The sequence below is a fragment of the Hyla sarda genome, chromosome 4 (genome assembly GCF_029499605.1).
Source record: "Hyla sarda isolate aHylSar1 chromosome 4, aHylSar1.hap1, whole genome shotgun sequence".
In the NCBI taxonomy this organism is placed as follows: Eukaryota; Metazoa; Chordata; class Amphibia; order Anura; family Hylidae; genus Hyla; species Hyla sarda.
The window spans coordinates 140,423,839-140,441,588 of NC_079192.1; the positions used below are offsets into that span (position 1 = coordinate 140,423,839).

Genomic DNA, 17,750 nt, shown 5'->3' on the forward strand with positions numbered 1-17,750 from the left:
TTCTCCAGGCACAGGTCCCCAATATCAACCTCTCTATATGGAAAAAACAAGGCATTTTAAAATATTCAGATATCTAAGACACAGAAGGGCTCTTACCATTTACACAAATGGTTCAGAAATTCTCTCTCCCAACCATAGAATTTTATACATTTTTACAAGTGAGACATTATGTCACATCCCCCCAAATGCCAGTTTCCCGACCAAAATCTTTATATAGAATATACTTCTCTCGCCAGTACAATCAGGTACAGTCATGTTAGATTCACTATGTAAAACTGCTCAACCTGATTTAGTTGTATGGCAGACATAACTACTATTTGCGCATCAATCAAACATAGTGGTGCTGTTTCCCCGGTGTCAGCATGAAGAGGCCTCCAGCCGAATAGTACAGTGGTAGGGAGGTTTTGGAAAAACCAGTGTGGATTGCGCTACAATGTCCGTTTTTTTTCCAAAACCTCCCTACTATTGTCACCTACTGCAGCACTGCCAAGTTGCTGTGAAAAAATAAGTACAATACATTGTATATATATACATCAGAGTCAAAGTCTAGCAATTTGTACTATGCATCCCAATTAATTCTGAAGAGGTCAAGGATTAAAAATGATCAAAAAGCTGTCATACTCATTCACATCAATATTACCTAAATAATTGAATGTCATTGTCATTCAGTTAAATCATCCTTTCATCCTTTCTGATTCATGCAGTAATTTCAAAATGCTACAAACAGTTTCTATAGAATAAATTGAATTAGGCCATGAAAGGCCATCTGCCTATAGTTCCTAGCAGTCTAAATTTAATCCTGAGCAGGATATTTACTGTGAGCTGGTATGGTGGAAGTATTTATTAAGTTATAATAATACCTAAAGGTGAGCAAACCTCTAACATTCATTTTGGGAGGTTTGGCTTGAGGTGGGTCATCAAACTAATTTCAAATTCAATGTCAATTTAGCATGCACTTGCTGGGTTAGATGGCGATTGTAGGCCCATATAGAGTAAAGAGTTAAGTGAGAATGCATAGCATTGCTGCTTACTGTACAGTAACAATGACTCATGTCAAAATGACAGGAGTCTTTCCTTTCAAAATGTTTTTCACAATGCCCTACAATAGGAGATGCATAGCAAAGCAAAATGACAGTAGTCCATCAGCCTGCAATGTAGAATAAACATGCTAACCTGGACTGGTGTTGTCTTCTAAAGCCTCTAGTGACCATTTAGGGCTGTATGGCTTCTAAAGCCTCTAGTGACTAAGTGTTCACAAAAGTTTGCAGAAGAAAAAGACAGGAGGGGGAGCAGGTGAGAATTTGTGCAGTAACCACCACACCATTTAGAGGCTTAGCAGCCAGGCATACAGTGAATGACTGGCAGCCCAGAAAAGTAAGAAAATAATAATAAAAAAAAATATATAAAAAACAGGTTTTAAACAAATCCAATTTTTTTTTTACTATTTGGAACAAATCGGATTAGTTCTGAATTGATTTGGTCATCACTATTCAGAGCATAATATTGGCTCTGTCATCCACAATCGATCTTTCAGGAGCTTGGCAGACCCCTTTTGTCCGTCATTTTGAGGGGAAGAATAGAACTTCTAATAGAACTTTTCATCCATTGTGAACAAAATTGCATTACATTTACTATTTTGCTAATTTTTTATGTTCATCTAGACCTATAAGACCAGAACAGAAGCCATATTACCCATTCACTTATACCCACCATTGTTATCAATTGATTCCATTTATCATTACTCAGTTAGCTTTAAGTCTCACATAGATGCAGAGGTGAAGCACACCAAACATGAAACATAAAGCTGAAAAATAAAAGCTGTAATGCCTCTGGTTGGCAAACACCAGCAAACTATGTTTCCTTGCTCTTACCTGCATCATCGCAACATTCTCTGTGGCATGTCTCCACTGTGCACCCTGGCCTTCCTCCTCTGGACTCTCTTTTCCTGCTCCTGCCAATACTGCAGTTTCCCCTTTGCTCTCTAGGGGCTGTGGGCCAGTGTGCACTCTGTACTGAATCATCTTCTAATCCTTGCCAGGCACCACCTATAAGAGAGCACTCCTCCCTTCCTGTGGTGCCTAAACAATATGGTAGTTTTCCACAGCTAAGTTCGCTGTCTGCCAAGTACATGTGTTCCTGTTATTCTGGTGTCATTCCTGCCTGATTCCTCTGCTCCCGTTTGCTGTCCTAGCCCCTACCTTCTAGCTGAACCTGAGCTATCCAGCTCTTCTGTTTTAACAGTACCAGCTCTGCTCATCACCTGGACTGATCTACTGCATCTGATTCTGCCTGCTGTTAACATCCATCTCCAGCATTCTGCCCAACCTGCCTGTATCCCTGGTGCACGGGGGTGTTCTAGCCTGCCCGGTCAGCTGCCACTTGCCGGTACCACAGTGGGTTTACACCCATTGGGACAAAAGCTTTCCACTGAATTTACAACTCAGTTGAGTACTCAACATCAAACAAAAACTAGATCACATGGCAATTGACAAAAGTAAAATCCTTAAAAACATCCAACCTGAATTCAATGCTGAAGGTCACATGAAAGATTATTATAGAATAGTTTACAAAAGCATTGAAAAGTAGAGTGATCAGGGATGATAGGTTTTGTAGTACAGGTTAGCTAGGAGTAGTAGTCTCTTAGGGGTAGAAGGAGATATCACATGGCAAGGGGATATAGCTAACCTGGGGTTTTACTGTGAGCCCAATACTTTTGTCAAAATGTTTTTTTCCTGTAATGTAAAGTGCTGGATTCAGAACACCAGACACTTGGATAACATGGAAACAACTTGAGACTTGACTGAACTTTCTGTGCAAATAGGGATATAATACAGTCTATACAGCGCATAGGAACAGATGAGTGAGAAGATCACAAGCATCACAATCACCTTACTAGCAGGTATACTGACTTGAAAGTCTCTTGTGTGCTTGTTGCACATGTAATGGAGTTTAATAATGTAATGCAGTTGCAGAAAAGTCTAATAAGTTTAAACTCTACTGTGGAAGGCCTGACCTACTGTGGTGCAATTTTGTTTAAAAAATATTATTGTGGTACGATACCCTATGCCCAGGGCATATGCAGAGGTTCTGTGTTCAGCCACACATCACCTTCTTCAGCCACAGTTCACTGAGATTAATGTATGCAGGGTGGCCCTTGTTCAGCTTTTTGATCAGTTAAGTAATATTCCTTCTTGGAACTGGAAACTTTAGCAAGATGTCTACCCTGTGGTCTGGAGATGACCTTTTGGACGAAATTTTTCCAAATTCCAACTGTGCTTTGATCACACACGGACCAGAGCTTCAGACATATTTTATTTTACATGTGCCTTTTCCTATGTTTTTAGCAACAAAAAAAAAAGTCCTACATTATTTGCGGCAGTTTTTTTGATGTATAAGAAGAAAATGCACTAGTACAATAACATGTCAGGAAAATTTATGGTGTGAAGCCTCAAAAATATTACTTTACTCAAATAATAGTACTGTAGGTGCTTGGAACAAACTTGTAGCATACTATACATCTATCCTGATTTAAAATGAAAAAGGAAACAATATAAGAGCAGTCTAAGTGGACCATTTGGCCTTTTTCTACTGAGAGTCTTCCATAAATTGTCTCCAGGATGATCTTTGTGACTCATAGTTATAGATGAATATACAGTAGTTGATGTGGCCTCCAGGGGGGGTGAGCTCGTGGTCATCTATACATATTCAATGTAAACCCACTAGCGTGCATGACATACAGTGTCTTATCAAGTTCACATAATAATTGATGAAGCACATATGTTTAAAAAAAATCTATGCTTTTCATTTACTTTGGTAAAAATAAATAGAGAATTTATAATTATGGGTTTAGATTTCATAGAGTGGGCTGACAGAAATAAATAATCCCTCTTCACAGCCTGGTGGATGATACAGATTTTTTTTTTTCATTTAGATTACCCCAAATTTTTTTCTATCACAGTAAATTTGCGGAGAGGGTATTGAAATAGCTGCGCACATCAGACACCTAATTACCTGTACCTGTCAGTCACTTGTTGGAAACCTGATTGTTGTGAGCACAACATCTTTATTCTACAAGAGAGAATCATACCATTTAAATTATTACTTTCTGTCTGCACTTGAGAAGGATAATTATGATGCGTTTCAAGTTCCTCTGATGTGCTGTAAAGGTAATTGAGAATGTGTATGACAGGAGACAGACTTGAGATGTGAAGTCGTCTGCCAGCCTGCTAATAAGCAAGATCTGAGTACACATACATCGGTTAAAGATCCAGACGACTCCTATTACAAGATAAGCACAACTGTGTTATTCCTGATTCATTAGCACTACAATATTACCCATGTGATGCTACAATGCTGCAATACATTTAGCATTTATAAGCATTAAATAATCTAATTTTGTTAGGGTCTACAGTAGTTTTCCATATAGTAAACAAAGAAAATTAAAGTACACTGGTGATTATTATTATTAGCCCAGCAGAGACTAAAAGGACGTCCTATATTGTTTTTGGGATATGATGTGATCAAAAAGACTCAGGAGGAGATTTATCAAAGCATGACTAGAGGAAAAGGCCTCTGAAAAATGAAAGAAGTGATCTGATTGGTTGCTATGTGCTTTCCCTTTGGACAAGTCTTGATAAATCTCTCCCTATGTAGGTAAGAGAAATGAAGTGAACCAGTCCTCAAAGGTACATAATGAAAAGGAAAAATGAGAGGAAATAGGATCCAGATAAAGACAATTTAATAGATAAAATACATATGATAAAATTAAGTGAACCTCCTTTCTCCTTAGAAGGGCCCTTTCATCAGGCGGAGGGGTTAAAATCGTAAATTCACAATATTAGTGGGTATAAATGGGATAAGACAAATACATGTAAAAAAGGTAAAAATGGGTATAAAAAAGGAAGTCTGGAATGGGTATACCAACTGAGATGGCAAACCGAGACCCTGCAGCACCACGCAGACACTGTAACCAAGGCATACCGAGACCCTGCAGAACCACACAGACGGGCATCACCCAGAGTGCTGGATGCCACTGTGCCAGCCCAGTCTTCGGATTCTCCTATACCCCAACGGTTGGCGAGTGGTGCCGTGACCCAAACCCTGCATCCTCCTATACCACTAACGATTATATGATAAGAACGGAAATTTTGCCTGATTACAACATATCTACCTCAGCATCCAAACTGTTGCACTGCACTATCAATGAATTTTTAATATTGCTATTGTACACTATACCACCAATGAAATATTACTGCAGAACATTTCTACATTATATTTGAACTTTGCGCTATGTCACCAACAAACTATCATACCATCTAGTGCAACCTATCATATATAATTCACCTGTTCCCATCTCAGTTGGTATACCCATTCCAGACTGCCTTTTTTATACCCATTTATACCCACTACTATTGTGAATTTACCATTTTAACCCCTTTGCCTGATGCAAGGGCCCTGCTAAAGCAACAGGAGGTTCACTTAATTTTATCATATGTATTTTATCTATTAAATTGTCTTTATCTGGATCGTATTTTCTCTCATTTTTCCTTTTCCCTATTTACTTTTGAGGACTGGTTCAATTCATTTCTCTTACCTACAAAAATATTTTTGGCCTTTTTTGGTGAAGGCAACACTGTTAACCTCAGGTACATCCTCTTGCTATTCTAAGTGAGCTACACACTCTCCTTTTTCTATTCACAAATCTCTCCCTATCTCTTTTATTTTTTTTTTTCAACAGTATATTTTTATTAAGGTTTTCAAGATATGACATTGAAACAATGCATGAATCGTAGAGAGTCAACATAGTCGAAAATAAGAAACAAATATAAGCACATAGGACATCACATCTCAGGTGCAAAAATGCTACATCATAGAGTTTCCCAACAGAGTATCATAGGTGAGGTAATATGAGAAAACACAGGGGTGAGAATCATCAAGGTCGGACCCCAAACTCATCACGGGAAACAATCTCGAGAAGACTACTAGGGGTAGTCCCATTAGGGAAACACTAGATAGGAGATGTGTCCTCGGCAACAAATGTATGACCATCTAAACTAATAATGGGGACTAGGGCGCTAAGGGGAGGGAGGGAGGGAGGAGAGGGAAGAAGAGGAAATAGAATCTGTGGGTGGGGTGAGGAAAAAGGGGGGGGAGAGAGGAGAGAAGGAGAAGGGAAATAGATGGGAGGCAGGGGGGGAAAAGAGCACATACCTCGGCAGAGGGCGGGCACAGAGACGGACCCCAGGCGGCAGCTATTGGACATCTAATTTGTGAGCAACACGCCCGGGAAACGCGAAAGGGGAGTCTCCCGTGTTAGGAGTCAGTGTGAACAGATGCATATTCCGCAGAGGACAGGAAGGTGGTCCAGGGATTCCAGACTGCATAATGTTTCAATTGGAGTTGGTGCTCTTATTTTTTTATTTGTATTATTGTTTACGCCATTCACCAAACGGGATGAATAATGTTATATTTTAATAGTCCAGTAAAGTGAAGAAAACTGTTCCCTCTGTAGAGAAATGTGTCAAAGCAGCTGATGAGAAATGCTGAGTCAGTAAAGGCACTGTGTTTGGCTGAGATGCACGCACCCGCTCCATACTATTGGTTGATGGGGAGGGGGTGCAGTCTCGCCCTACTCAGTATTTTGCTGCCTGGACACATTTCTCTACACCCCGATCTCCACTCTCTCACACACCGGGATGTAGCAAACTATCTACCCGCTACACCAGACAATTCTGCATGCAGTGATACCAAATATGTTTATTTTTATTATGCTTACATATAATTTAGGGAAAATGGGAAAAGGGGGAAGATTTAAACTTTTAATAAAGAAGAGGTTGATGAATGTTTGTTTAACCTTTTATTCATTTTTTTATTTTATTTTATTGGTCCCCTTAGGGAACTTTTATGAGGAATCAGATTAGATTAGCTTTGACAGTCGAGATCTAAAGGGTTAATATCCCACCATGGTGATCGTTACATGCCGGCTATTAGCCGCAGCCCTCAGCTACTGTAGCTGACTGTAATGCACAGCAGCAATTATTCAAAAAAAATATGGCATGGGTGCCTACCCTTAATGTCCATTTAGTACTATATGCTGTCAGTGCTCACTTTATACTTCTATTTAAAATAATATTATTCTGGCCACCCACTATACAAATAATGTCACCCCGTTCCAGCCATCTTCATACAGATAATGCCCACCCACACTCTCAGTACACAGTACAATTAAAGCTCAATGGGGGAGATTTATCAAAACTTGAGGAAGAGTAGTGGAGTTGCCCATAGCAACCAATGAGATTGCTTCTTTAATTTTGAAAAGCAATCTTATTAGTTGCCATGGGCAACTGCCCCTCTCTTCCTCTACACAGGTTTTGATAAATCTCTCCCCATTGAATCTACGGGAAATAGGAAGGGGAATTCAAAAATGTGTTATTGATAGGCTTTTGTGTAATGTCAATAAATGTTTGATCAACTCCTTTGGAGCACAGAGGAATCCTTTTTTTCTTTTTGCGGTGCTGTTTATGCTGAACTATGTTACCATAGGGTATTCCTCTCTTCTGATATAAATTTGTTTCCACCACAGTATTTCTTACTTTTAAAGTTACATCATGGTGACATGCTTTTATTCTTTTGATTTGGGATGTATTGTACTTTGATTGTTAATACAATATTATTTCAAAAAATGGAAATAAAAATAGTAGTGTTCCAGTAAGGCTGAGTTCACATATGTCCGGCATTGGTAAACTCAGCCTAAATCTCCATGCAACTGATGCCGCAACTGACGACAACATGTATTAATTGTATGGCATCCAGCGTCCATTGTTTCTGGCACCGAACTGGGTAACGCAGCAAGAGTCAAAATGGTGATGCTGGATAATAGTGAACTGTGAATGGGATCAGTGAATGGGATCAGTTCTAGTATCAGTTTCCCTCCAATGCACGCCAGAGGGAAACTATGCCGAACAACTGATATATGTGAACCCAGCCTTATTTTGTTCAATCCCTGTACACATTTTTTGCATGATAACATCCATAAATAATATACAAGCTGAATACCTCCTCTGTGTTGAACCCCTTTAGACATTATAGCCCTATCACCTATTTTTTAGGATGACATCCATAAAACTCAGGGAACTAACTTTTCCTGACATTCACTATTTAAGCAGATCGGCTTATTTTATTGCAATATGTACTTGATAATACAATTAGAATGTACAGATGGCCCTACACATTTCCCATTCACTGCTACATGCGCCCACAGTGATTCTGTTTATAATTTTATATTTAGTGGATTATTTAATAAAAGATTTGTATACGAGTGAAAAGAGACAGCACTGGTCTTCTCAATGCACTGGTCTGGTATCACAGATCAGCATAATTTATTTGAATCACCCATGGGAGGGGATGGAGTTATTTTTGGGGGGACAGTAGACCATTTTTATAATCTCATAAAACCCTGTTCAGTAAATGTCACATATAAGCAAAGCAATAAAGAACCATACTAGAACTTTTACTATTATAATCACATGGGGTTGTAATTCATAGAGAGGTCTATTTAGTATAACAAAAATCCTTTTTCAAACTCTTCTATTTAGCAGAACAAAAACTTCAAGTTGTATAATGATAATTATACTTTCAACACAGCAGTATATGGCTTATAAGTTATTCAGGCTTTTTACGTGATTCTTATCAATGCCCTCTAAAATCTAATATCATTTACGTTAAATATCACATCTTTTAAAAGCCAGGAACACAAATTAAAATGATATCTACTAAATCTGTTCTGGCTGTACTTTTCAGCTACATTTCTAAAAGTAGATCTGCCTTATGCTCCAAAGCTGTCCATCACATATTTGAGCCGAGTATCAAATGGCAAAAAAAAGCTTAAGTGAACTAATGGTGCAAAATGTTATCAAAAGTTCAGCTCACGGAAACTTTCCTTGTGACTTATTTTGGATAAAAATGCATATATAAGGTTTCTAAATTGGTTTCTACATGTTTTTGTTGGTACAAATGGTATTATTAATGAAGAATTTAAAGGGGTACTCTGGTGGAAAACTTTTAATTTTTTTTTTAAATCAACTGGTGCCAGAAAGTTAAACAGATTTGTAAATTACTTCTATTAAAAAAAATCTTAATCCTTCCAGTACTTATCAGATGCTGAATACTACAGAGGAAATTATTTTCTTTTTTGAACACCGAGCTCTCTGCTGACATCACGTAAACAGTGCTCTCTGATTACATCTCTGTCCATTTTAAGAACTGCCCCGGGTAGAGGAAAATTCCCATAGCAAACATATGCTGCTCTGGTCAGTTCCTAAAATGGACAGAGGAGTGGCAGAGGCCTAAATTTGACAGGCGCAGGCAGAGGTCGCAGAAGACTAGAGGCGAGTGGCAGCAGGAGTCGCAGCGAGAGGCCTGGGCTCCCGATATCAGCAAGCAGTCGTGGTTTAACCACCAACCCTTCTGCTGTCATTGACTGATTACCTCATTCATCAACTTCATCACAAGTGACATCTGACACCCCCAGTCAACAGTCGGTGGGTTCCTCAGACACAACCCTCAGTTGATATGGCCCGGGAGCAGTCCCTGTCCTCAAATTGCCTCTGTCCTATGCTGTTCCCTCCCCTATAGAGGTATCCTATGCTGGGGGTTCAGCTTCACTTTTAAGTCAGGACTATCTACTAGAGGACAGTCAGCAGCTACTGTCCAGCCAATAAGTGGAGGAGACATCTCCTACTTCATTTGCAAGGCGGGCAAGTAGTGATGGGGAGAGTGTCGTGGTAGGTGGTGTTGGGAGCATTCAGGCTCCTGAAGCACAAACTGTTGAGGAACCAGAGGAAGACATTAGTGACGTGCAGATACAACTCTATGATGATGATGAAGCCAATCACACTTGAAAGCTGGGTGCAGAAGGGGCTTTATCATTTTTAGGAGATGAGGGTGACAGGTTGACCGTGAGGCAGCAGTTGAGCTAGCAAGGTGGTGGCATGGTTGGGAGTCAGCATGGTGGCAGCAGTGGGAAGTCTGGAGCCAAACATGCCCGGGGTAGACCCCCTGCTTTGCGGCAGCATATCTGCCGGGGAGGTAGTGGAACAGGGGTCCCTGGAGTCGGTGGCAGTAGCAGTCAGTCAGTGCAGACTGTTGAGAGGAAAATCAGCTACTCTGCGGTGTGGCAGTTTGTCATCAAGTATCCGGAGGATGTTAGCATGGCCACATGCAATTTAAAAAAATATCTTTAATATTTTCAATTGTGAGGCCCTTTGGTCTCGTCAGACTGCCACCACCTCCAGGCTGTGTAATTCTGTTATCATATGGTCTCTTCTTGCTGCTGCCACCTCCAGGCTTGGTCATTCTGCCACATTGTGGTCTCCACATGCTGCTGGCACATTACATAAACATTTTTATGTTAGTCTATTTAAAATCTTCAATTTACATTTTTAAATATATGTTTAATCTTTTCAATTGTGAGGCCCAATGGTCTTGTCAGGCTGTTGCCACCTCCAAGCTTGGTCATTTTGACACATTTTGGTCTCCTCATACTGGTGCCACCTCCAGGCTGTGTATTGTGCTGCATGTGGTCTCCTCATGCTGCTTGGTCATTACAAAAAAAAATAAAAAATATGTTAATCTATTTAAAATCTTCAATTAAAATTTTTAAATATATACTTAATATTTTCAATTGTGAGGCCCTATGGTCTCGTCGGGCTGCTGCCACCTCTAGGCACTGTCTTTGTGCCACCATGTGACTCCTTGTTAGATTGGATTTTGTGGGCATACAGTATAAGTTCAAAGTAAACGCTTTGGGCATCCAGAACATTAAACTTGTGAATCTAAACAATATCTTGAATGTAAATTGCAGTTTGGAGTGATAACAATGAACCATAACTGATTAAATGAAACATTCACACTTTCACAGTCAGGGGGGGGGGGTGCACTGAGAGGCAGGGGCTGGAACAGGTGGGAGCATGCCTCTCGGAGGACTGCCAGCTCCATTTTAAGATACAAGTAGACTTCCGGTTCCGGCGCGCGGATGTAGGGAGTGAAGCGACAGAGCTCCGTACCGACCGCGACTGTTCAGCCGTCCCCCGCTGTTATCATCGGCATTCTCGGGTCCCTACCCGTACTCAACAGATTCCGGAATGTCCAGAGGACCGGATGGACAAGTTTTTACACCGGAGCGGGGACGGTCGCGGCCAGCGTGCAGACAATACACCGCAACAGCAGAGGGAGACGAGTGTCTGTAAGATGGCGGCGGTTCGCGCCGCTGGCGAGGCCGCGCAGCAGACAGGAGAGATGGCGCCCTTTACAGACTCAGGTACTGATGAACTGCTCATACCTGGACTGCCTATGTCTTTTAAAACACTGGCTACGCTAATGGCTGCAGAGGTAGCGAAGATTATATTGCCTGACATAAAACAGCAGCTGGAAGGCACCATTGCTGCAGCACTCTCCACTGTGCAGGGGGAGGTGGCGCTCCATACTGGGCAGATAGCAGAGTTGGAGGAGCGACTGAGTGTAGTAGAGGAGGAAATAATGTCCACTAAACAGCAACTTCAACAGTCATTGAAACTCACTAAAGCCCTACAAGAAAAGACAGATGACCTAGAGAATCGTTCCAGAAGGAGCAATCTGAGATTGGTGGGCTTACCTGAAACAATCCCAGCACACCAGCTGCTTTCTATTTATGCCGAGGAGTTACCTCGGGCGCTGGGACTGACTACAAAGTATGTTGTTGAAAGAGCACACAGATTGGGGCCACATAAATTGCAGGGTGTCGCTGCGTCCTCCTCTGATGCTGGCCGGCCGAGACAAGCTATTGCCAAGTATCTCAACTATGCGGACAAAGCACTCATCTTGTCTACATACAAGAAGATGACCTCATCACTGCTCATATGGGGGCACCGTGTACTCCTCTTCAATGATTTCTCGGCCGAGGTGGCTAAACGGAGAAAGGCTTTTGCACCCATCTGTTCCCAGCTGATTGCTCAGCAACGAAAATTTGTCTTACAGTACCCAGCCACATTGCACATTTTCAAACCAGATGGCTCTACTGACACTTACCGCACACCTGAGGAGGCTCAAGCGGTCCTGGCTTTGAGAGCGGCGGTGGAGGCCAATACTGCCACGGAACATAACAAGAGACGACATCACACAAGCACGCCACAGCCGGTCACTATGATGGAGTGAGATGGTTTATTGTTTATCCTCCATGGTGGCCCATAAGTTTTGAAGATTCTTCAGCTCCTCACATCCTGTGATTCACACCTTTTTTGTTCTCTCACGAAGGAGGACTGTTGCACTTGATATTTTTCTGGACTGCATGGAGTCTGACTGTTGGATTATTTTTTTTTCTTTTGGCCTCAGATTGTGCCTGGCAGACTACCCCTGGATGATTTTTTGTGGAGACATGTGGGGACTCCGCACTTGACTCTTTATTTTTTTATTTCTTTTATTTTTTATCTCCCATTATTATTTCTTCCTTCTACGTCTTCCTTTTTAATCTTTCTTTTACTATACTCCATCTCTGGGGTTTCTCGTGCGGGATCTCCCATGCTTTCCTCATGCTTCAGTATTTTGGCTGCCTTTTTCTCATCCTTTCTTTTCTCTCCGTTTACTAACTAAAATCTGATTCCTTGCTTCTACAACCACTTTCTACCTAATGCTGGTCTCACCTTCTTCTAATGGTCGGGGGGGGAGGTAGGTCGCACACTGGGTACGGATGTCCGGCTATGATGGTAGTACACACTGGGAAAGCGGGGTCCCAGTGGACATCCGCGAAAAAAGTGAAGTCTTGATTACTTGTTACCTGCTGGGGAGTGGGATACCCACTTGTTTAGAGGGGGAGGGGGTTTTGTGGGGGTTTTCTCAGTTGTTTATGCTGTTATTTATATGGTTTACTTCCCATGCAATGGTGTTCATTCCTACTGTGATACTCTTCCGGGTTTTGAGTTCTCTTATGCTCACTCTAATGCTAAATATGCTTATTTTGACTTGCATGTACATCCATGTGGCCATTGTTATTGTGACATGAAACTTGTTACGTGGAATGTGAAGGGTTTGAGGTCTCCAGGGAAACGTTCCTTAGTGCTCAGACATTTACAGAAACTGAAAGCGGATGTGGCTTTGTTGCAAGAAACTCACTTATTAAAGGAAGATTTTTTTTAGACTTAAAAAGAGGTGGGTGGGGGCGGTCTTGGGATCACCGGCAGTAAGTAGGAAGGGAGGTGTGGAGATTCTGGTACATAGAAACAAAGCCCAATCCATACTGTCACACTGGGAAGATGGGGAGGGCATGTTGCAACATTTGTTGTTGGGGGAGGGGGAGACAAAATTTAGTGTGTATAATGTATATAGCCCTCAGGTACACAAATCATCATTCTTTGATGCCCTTGCCACACGCGTTCAGGGTGATTTAGAACCCAATATCAATATAGGGGGAGACTTCAATACCGTATTACATTCACAGGAGGATCGGAAACGTAATTTTATTTTTGCTATCACTTGGGCTTACAACCCATGGACATAGAGAAAGTATTTTTACAACATATATCAGCGGTTTTGTCTTCAACAACAGATGTTAAAAATTGAGCGGTGACGCAGGCTTATTAAATGCTTAGACACATAGACCCCCTGACATGTTTCGTTCCTCATATATAGAACCTATAGAACCTTTAATACAGTTAACAATTTTCTGATAATGATCTAATATAGTATATAATTCTATAAGAAAAACTTCATGTTATGAATTTGTATAGTAGGGTTGTCAATGTTTAAGTTCAGCCATAATCCAGCTGCTTGTACTGAGTGCAAGCAAGGGTTGCTCTTAAATTACAGGTGAGCCGGGGAAGACATGATTATATCAATACAATTTCCAAGCTTCACAGTCTCTGCTAAGCAGGGTTATGTACAATATATCACATTCTCATTGTGATGCTCATTTATTGTTCATCCACTTTATTTGTTTGCATCATTTTTTTTACATAGTTATTTAATTTAAAAGATATCCATATACAAATCTAGCTGAGCTGAATTTATCGTGCATGGGTAGGACAAACTATGCTAGTGACTAAGGCAAGAGTTTTAAACCCCTTCATGACCCCTCGAACTTTGATTTGTGTTTTATATTTTCTTCCTCCTCACCTCATGAGACATAACTATTTTTATTTTTCCACCAACAAAGTTGTATTAAAGGGATTATCCAGGAATTTTTTTTAAATATATATATATATATATATATATATATATATATATATCATCTGGCTCCAGAAAGTTAAACAGATGATTTGTAAATTACTTCTATTAAAAAATCTTAATATTTTCAGTACTTATGAGCTGCTGAAGTTGATTTGTTCTTTTCTGTCTAAGTGCTCACTGATGACACCTGTCTCGGGAACTGTCCAGAGTAGAAGCAAATCCCAATAGCAAACCTGTTCTACTCTGTGCAGTTCTCGAGACAAGCAGAGATGTCAGCAGAGAGCACTGATGTCAGACAAGAACAACTCAACTTCAACAGCTGATAATTATTGGAAGAATTACATTTTTTTAATAGAAGTAATTTATAAATCTGCTTAACTTTCTGGAGCCAGATGGAATACCCCTTTAAGGCTTATTTTTAGTGGGACAAGTTGTAATTTTTATTAGCACAATGTATATAATATATTACAAATCCAGAAGAAGAAGAAAAAAAGAAAAAAAAAAAGAAAAAGTGGAATTGAGCAATTTTGTTGGGCAATCATTTCACACCATGTTCACAATACTTGGATGAATTTAATAATTTATGTTTCCTTTTATGGTTAAAAAAAATAGAAAACCTATATACAAATTCAATTCATTGCCTTGTTCTGACCCCTCTAATCATTATCACCTGAATGTTAGTCCATCAAAGGAGGAACAATACAGATTGGTATTCAATAAGTTCTGTGGAACCAAAGTATTGTTCAGATAAGCGTTATTAATTCACCAGGTGTACAGAGCATAACGTATTTCTTGTCTGAACTAACCCATTACTCGGATGCGTATATACCATATTATGGTAGCTGTCGCATGCACAATTGTTAATTTGACAGAGTTCTGACTCACTCTCCAAATGCACATTTGGCTGAGCATGTTATGCCTGTGGATATTAATGCTAATATACTATCCCAAATGTGTCTGTATCTATAGTTAGACACATAACATGGCTTTTTTTTTGCTGGAAAAATGTCTGCATATTACTATTTGAACTATTCTTTTTTAACCAAATCAAACAAAGTTTGGTCATTTACATCTGTGGTGTCTCTTAGAAGTCTTTCTACAGAGCACCACAAAGAACAGATCACTACAGGAATATGATGGCAATCATATAGGGAATAGGTTTGGGCCACTACTTCACACCATTTATACAATTGATATGTCCTAATGTGATGCAAGCCAGATGTGAACCTTCCTCCATCCCTTGGCTTAGCAGATGTAAAACAGTGTGGAAGCATTTGACTTTGCAGTTATGAAAGTAGGGAGGTAGGTAAGCTTTGTCTGTCCTGTGGGGGACTGCAAAATGTCCGTGAAGTAGGACCTGGATGAGGGGGAGGATGATAGGCGGTAGGTGTCAGACAATGAACTGGATTGGAACAGCCATGGAGATGTGACTATGCCCTGGCCTTGTTGCGGTGGAGCCTTTGTTCTGCAAGATGTTGACCAAGTGGGCCATAAAAAACATGCATTGGCCCTTGCCATAGCTATTACTCTAAGCATCTGCTGTGGAATGCACTGTGCTGAACACCAAAAACTGCATGGAGTGGCCCTCTCCTCCATTTGCATGTGCAAAGCGGGGACAGCTTTTTTGGAAAAAATAATGGTGACACGGTATGCGACACTTGGGTTGGAAACACCCCAGCAGCTGCCTAAAGGCTACAGTACAGTACAGTAGCACCTGCAACACCAGCAACTTGGCCACGGGTGAATTAGGCCCCACTACAATAGGGTGACTGGCCAAATACTGTTGTCTGTATGACATAGATTCCCCAATAAATAACTGGCGGGATAGAGGAGGATACAACAGTCAAGGACAAGACAGAGACTGCACTGCCTGTGAATGAGGCCTGGCTTCTAGACAGATTATAAGGATTTGGAGAAGCGGCAGCAGTGAGGCGTTTTGACTGTACCACATGGCCTTTTGATGCCACTCCATGTGCTTACAAAGAGCTATAGTTCCCACACTTGGACCTTTTCCACAGCTTACTTTCTGTTTGAAGAGACAGCACTGTGCCACATTTTCTGCATCTGGAAAAGTTGAAAATAATTTCCACACTGCACCACCTGACTGTGCCTCTCCTTTTTTCTTGAGCCTACAGATGCAGCAGCCTTGCCATCACCTGCTCCTAAGCCTCCTCGGCTACGCTCTTTATTGATGACAGTGCCACTACCCTCCTGCTCTGGACAGGTCACCTGGCTCCCACAGCTTGTCCAAAACGACATCATCATTAGTGTTGCTCGCGAATATTCGCGATGCAAATTTTATTCACGAATATTCGCAAATATAGCACTATATATTCGTAATGACGAATATTGTTTTTTTTTCCACAGTACACATCACAGTGATCATCCCTCTCTGCTTCCAGCTTGTGTGGTGTAAAGAAGGCTCTAATACTACTGTGTGCGACTGTTGTACGAATTTTTGCATATGGGAAAATTTGCATATGCTAATTTTCGCACATGCGAATTTCCGTTTACGCAAATTTTCGCATATGCAAATTTCCGCATATGCGAAAATATAACGCGAATATTACGGATATGCAAATTTAGCGAATGTATGATGAATATTCGTCCATATATTTGCCAAATATCGCGAATTCGAATATGGCCTATGCTGCTCAACACTAATCATCATCATCATCATCATCAAACTCCTAGTCATAGTCCACACTACTGGTTTTAGCATGAACTTATATATCTGATCATGAACCTTGCTCCCCATAAGCATACCACCACGATCTCTTCCAATATTACTATCACACCTACCACCCCCAGTCCCACTCATCTCTTCCAATATTACTATCACACCTACCACCCCCAGTCCCACTCAATGCACATTATTCTCCCAAAAAAAAAACACAACCCCTGGAAGAAATTGGCAACTTTTGCTTGCTGCTACTGCTGCTACTACTACCACAAGGCACCTGGTTGCTGTTGCTACCTGCAGTGGACCTGAGAAAATGTGTGGAGCCAACAGTGCTGGTACTGCCACAAACATGCTTACTGGCAGAAGGCATGACAGTTGTGCCCTTCTCCCTAACCCATCCTTGTTCAACCATTCTTTTACCAGTCTTTCTTTTATAATTGAAAAATATTTTGAGTTGATTATGTTTTTTAGGTAATTTATCACTCAGCAACTAGTCACGTGGTGGAAAAACTTTCAGTTTACTTTCACTCTCACAGCTAGAAATGCATTTTTTTTTTGTGTTTAAACCAGATAGAAATGCTCTGTTTTCACTTAAACTAAGAAAATGCAGGTAACAAGACCTTGTCAAATTTCATTCACAGCAAGAAATGCAGTTTTTTCGCTATTACTTTGTGCTGTAGATGTAGCTTTCTATTGGCTCCTTATCACAGTCACACTGCTGGGATTTGTACTGGACGCAGTTATGTAGTTTCATCCCAGATTACCCACCCCTGATGTCTCCTTATTGGCCTGCGAGCTGTATGCAAGCAATGATTGGCTAACCTGCAGTCATGCGATCTTGCTGATAGCTGCAAAGTATTCTTAGCTACCT

General features: G+C 40.8%; 1 long non-coding RNA gene across 1 annotated transcript in view; it reads right to left on the reverse strand.

Annotated features, from left to right (window-relative positions):
- LOC130366913 (uncharacterized) overlaps nt 1-17,750 on the reverse strand; it is an 81,924-nt gene that overhangs the window by 25,061 nt on the left and 39,113 nt on the right. Inside the window, exon 3 of the long non-coding RNA XR_008891995.1 lies at nt 285-494. This is a non-coding gene — a long non-coding RNA (uncharacterized LOC130366913). The remainder of the gene's footprint in view (nt 1-284; nt 495-17,750) is intronic.